We start from the raw sequence: 5,168 nt of genomic DNA, 5'->3' as shown, positions 1-5,168 counted from the left end.
ACTATGTTATTGGCCTTTTGTAATTATAATAAAGGCCCCAAATCTTTAAATTGGTAATTACCTTGATTCAGAATTCATTGCTCCCATATGCACCCTTCCAGCATGCCCCCGAGACAAGTAGCTAGGAAAATACATTATTAAGCCAATAGTACAATTAAAATCTTATTTGCAAACATTGTCAGACATGCAATTAAAATCATAGAAATATGTCATTGATTGGTCTGATTTCTCAGGAGGCATTCCCTATAGCACAAATCACAAAGGTGTCATCGATAGATGTCTTCAATTTTCAATCAATGGAGTTAATTCAAAATTGAGGAAATTTAATGACAAATTTGGGACAAGTAAGTGTTTTCTATTAATGGCTTGATAAAATTCTTGCTTTGTATAAAGGGACTTAAAAAGTTTGTGGAAAAATGCCATTATCTTTTCAATCGATTTTTGTACAAACTTTTCGAAGCCCTCTCATAAAGCACACATTTCACATTTTGAAAAAACTATGCAGATGATGAAAATACAGAAAATATATGTACTTTGTTAAAATTGGTTTGGGAATGGGTATTAGAGAAACTGGAAGAAGGGATTTAATATCATATGAAGGGGAGTAACTGAAAAAGAAGGGTTGTATAGATGGTGATAACTCTCGTGTCTTTGATCAGAGATCTTAAGTTTGAATGTTAGTAGCAAAGAAATCAGATTAAAGTAATAGTCTATTATCAGTATGTCAGCAATGGTACTGATACTGCCACCCTTTGTTTTTGACTGTGTGTTAGGCTGAAATTTTTAGAGAAATAAAACCAAAACTTTATATCAAGAAAGAAATTTATAACAAGGAAGTGGCCTGGCTCAGTCCAACTCAAGTCCATGGACCAGATGCTAGCTGAAATCCCTGTCCCCCATCCCCCAGACTCACATAGCTGCCAGTGGGTGAAGCAGGTGGGCAAAGTGAGAAGCTGGGAGATCAGAGTCATGTGGACCAAGTTGGCAGGAACATGGCAGGCCACCTATAGCTCCTAGGGTGAGCAGGCCACATGGACCACTGGACCCAGAACTAGATGTAAGATCCAAGCAAGCAGGAAGGAAAGGGGCAAGATCGACTGGTTCTTCACTGAGTCGTTTATAAATAGCCCACATCTCCAAGGAGACATTAGACTGTGGCCTGATTGATAGCTTGGACACGACCTATATCTTCTAACTGGTCACCAAGTTGACAGAAACACCTTCCTATAACAGGCTGTTTGAAGATTTTTCATGGTAGATATATATGATATAAAATGGAATTGGGCCCAATAGCAGGGAGGAAGGCCAGGGCAATCACATTTTCCCAAACAAGAAGTAAATATTTTTCATCTTTGTAAATCGAATAAGAGGGTGGCTGCTCCACAGTAAAATCTGTGTTTTGGCAATGTTTTTGCATTTTTCTTCCATAATCTCTAAGGATGCTGTTGTGTCCCCTCCACCCCCATTAAGAATGGCAGTGCACTGCTGTTGTTAGGTAAAACTGAGCATTTTCCAACTCCTCAGTACCGCATGGAATGGATTAGAGCTGTCTCTTAGAGTGCTCTTGGCTGCAATCTTTATGAAAAAACATTGTTAGGTCTCTCTTACAGAGCCACTGGGTGGATTCACACTTCTAACCTTTCTGTTACCAGCCAAGAGCTGAACTATTTTGCTATCAGGGCTCCTGGGACAGTGTACAAGTTAGATATATTTATTTGGGGGATTTGATGAAGAAAAGTCTGGTATTTCTTTTATTATTGCTATGATAGATGGTATACATATGGTATATCTATATAATATTATATGTAATGTAATGATAGTCTCTTTTTAAAGGGAGTCATTTGAATGATAAACTCTTTAGAAGCAATGTCCTGTTTTCTTAGTGCCCTGTGGCATCATTTCAAGCGGTATTTTCAATTTATCTAAATATTTTTCACAATATCTTACTTTATAGAAGATACCGAATAGCATCTAGCTGTGAAATTAATGCGTTTGAATGTTAAAGTCTTAGCATTTCCAAAAGGGCTCTTGGTGCTATAAATGGATCAATTTAGTTCCCTGTCGATGCCTTACTTGTATCACCTTTAATACAGGGATGGCAATTTTACCCAGTTCATAGAGCTGAAGGACTTATAGGAGGCAGCCAGTATACGCAATCAGAATGTGTGTGTGAGCTGTTCTTTCTAAAGCTGGATGGTCAGTGGCTGTTGGCTTACAAAACTCTGATTTGAGAGTCAAATTAGAAGCTGTCAAAATGATATGAGTAAAATTATGTGATCATGTGAATTTGGATATCATGTCTTGGTGACTGGCTTTCATCTTCTGCCCCACTTGCCTTCTCACATCAGGCTGGATAAAGCCGGCAACTAAATGCCAGGCCAAGTGAGCTGGAAAAAGGAGGGCCTTGTAACACGAGAATTTTTCTTGCCCAATCTCTCCAACCATACAAATGGCCCTGGCAGCAGCCAATGGAAACATTCTTGGAATGCTGCTTCAGTCCTGGAAGTCCCAGGCAGTCACAGGAGCCAGGGTTGTTCCCACTGATATTTAAGCCAGACTAGACAACTGTCACCAGGTTTGTGGTACCAGATCACAGACTAGAACAATGCTAATTGCTGCAGCTGGGCCATAAGTCTGAACTGGCACCAAGGACAGGCTTGCCAATTAGCAGTCCTTGACTTATGCCTGGGCTCTTATTTCCACAAATCCATTGTAAGGAGTAGGCTCTGACTTAGGTCTAATATCTTTTCAGGTTTATTATTGGCTTTTATCATCAGCATCTTTATAAATCCAATCTTTGAACATCTCTAGGTGAACATCTGTGAATGATGACATCATTATTCATGTGGACTACATATTACTAATTATAACAACAAACAATGGAGTTGTCGGGGTCGTCACAGAAAACAAGCCAAGGCTTCAGGATGATTTGAACAGAGTCCACGCTGAACTCGAAATGGCGCTGGAGGGAGTCGACAGATTTCAGCGAGACGTTCCTCCAGGCGTTGTTGGAGAGGGAGATCAAGCTCCAGCGGTCAGGGTCGGTGCAGACCCTCCCCAGCTGCCGGACACAGGCCTTCTTGAGGTGATGGGGCTGATTTTGAGCTTGTTCACGCCCTCGGGCAGGCAGTTCAGAAGGGAACACAGAACCACCTCTCGGACCAGTTGAAATTCTGCCTCCGTTAGAAGAGCCACGTGAACGATTAGGTCCAGGTCTTTGCACCCCAAGCCGTTGTCTTTGACCAAGACGTGGCCAGCTGCAGAGCCATTCAGCCGGACGTCCTGCACTTTGATGCCTGCCTTCTCCAGCCAGCGGCGGGCAGTCTGAACAATGTCCTTCAGATTATCTCCAAGGTGGGAAAGTTGCCTCGGCCATGGATCGGGAGGACTTCAGTCAGGACCTCATGCAGCCACCTAACCTGGTCCCAGTTCAGACACACTCCCTCGTCCTGCTGCTCTCCTCTGTCATCGTGGGGATGCCCTGGCCAGGGGCACTGGGACACAAACACCCAGGCGGTTGTCTTAGGTGTGGTTCATCCTAACTTCTTCATCCTGTATTTGGGATTACTTGTTTTCTAAAGAATAATGCCACGCTCCATTTTATGCAATAAGTTCTTTTGGACTTCTCTTGTCAAGTACTTAGCAAAATTCCAACCATGCATTAAAAACATTGATTAGGTATTTGCCACCTATTAATCACTTCATAAAATGAGTGTTTGGAAATACCTCCTGTGAGTCATTTAGCTAAGACTCTTCTATTTTGAAACAGAAATTATGAGGGTTAGGGCTGTGAATACTCGTGTGCTGCTCTTTTCTTTAAATATCAACAGATGTGCATATTGCACTTAAAATTAGAAAGATTGACATAGGGCTGTTTTTGGTTTTTTTTCCTCCCCAAGGAAAATGAAATGCAAATCAAGGGTCCATTAGCAGCCAGATTTGTGCTCCTGAATCATGCAGTGTTTCCACCTGCTTAGGAAGCTTGTGCTCTCTGAGATGAAGCGTCCAGAGATTTGATAGAGCTTCTTCCCCTCCCTCAATCTATCTGGACATTTGGGCATAACATTTACCTACTTTTAAAAGGGAGCCATTTGACTTGGAGCTTAATTCTTAAGGAGCAAATTAGCCAGATTATATGTTGCTAAAATAAATCAAATGAAGAGTGATGTGCATTTCCACCCAAGTGGCAGAGGGAGAGGAGGAATAAATAAGTGACCAGGCTATTCTGGTTCCAGAAGCAGGGACCATACATGATTTGATGGAGACTGTCTAATCAGGAGGGAGGGCTCTGCACGGCCCTCCTCATGCTCCCAGATTCCTTTTCTTTCCCAGGGTTGCCGAGATTAAAGGCACTTAGCACAGGTTTAGGAGTTCTAATTTTAGCCATCTGATTGGTATTAGAATCCTGCAGACTGAGAGTCTGTTCTCAAGTGGTTGACAAATTGAAAGAATCAGCAAAACAAATCACTAGCAACGGAAAACCTTGTATGTAAAGGCCCAGAATCTCATTTATAGCATTCCTCACAGAAGACTCAATTTGTTGAACTTCACACTGTTGCATGCTACTAACATATAAAGTGGTGTGCAAATTACATTTCACAGTAATACCAAGGGCTTGGTCCTTCCCTTTGCTATGCTGTGAGCAAAAGCCCGTTCCCCAAGATTCACAGACTAGAGGGAGAGAGGGGAGACAGAGTCCTGGTAGGTCTGCTGCTTACAGCCAGCTACACAATAAGTCAAATGTTTAGAGAGGCATTTCAAATTTTGTAGTTTGATTCATCACTTGACTTTTCACCTGTTCCTACAGCACTGCGATTAATTGTTGGGATGGCATAGCAAGACAAGGTACCTTCTCGGAACCACAGGACATCTCCGTGTGCATATTTCCAGCAGCATATATGGTCCTCCGCAAAACCCGGAGCCTAACATGTTACAGTGGCCATGCTTTGTCTTTAGACAAAGGCTCCACCTACATACAGTGTGGTAGCATCTAAAATGTTATGGTTTCAAAACGAGCCACGTGAAGTTCAAACTTTATGAAACTGCCAACCTTGAAACTGTATGACCTACAGCAGTGGTTCTCAACCTTCCTCATGCCATGATCCTTTAATACAGTTCCTCATGTTGTGGGGACCACACAACCATAACATTATTTTCATTGCCACTTC

General features: G+C 42.0%; 1 pseudogene; it reads right to left on the bottom strand.

The window, feature by feature from the left end:
- Positions 1-2,860: 2,860 nt before the first annotated feature.
- On the bottom strand, positions 2,861-3,469 carry LOC105978613 (annotated as a pseudogene).
- Positions 3,470-5,168: the final 1,699 nt, after the last annotated feature.

The sequence above is a fragment of the Echinops telfairi genome, unplaced genomic scaffold (assembly GCF_000313985.2).
Source record: "Echinops telfairi isolate 266 unplaced genomic scaffold, ASM31398v2 ScPeMD7_23;HRSCAF=83, whole genome shotgun sequence".
Classification (NCBI taxonomy): Eukaryota; Metazoa; Chordata; class Mammalia; order Afrosoricida; family Tenrecidae; genus Echinops; species Echinops telfairi.
The sequence above is the reverse complement of the archived record's forward strand: the minus strand, read 5'-3'. Positions and strand labels throughout refer to the sequence as shown.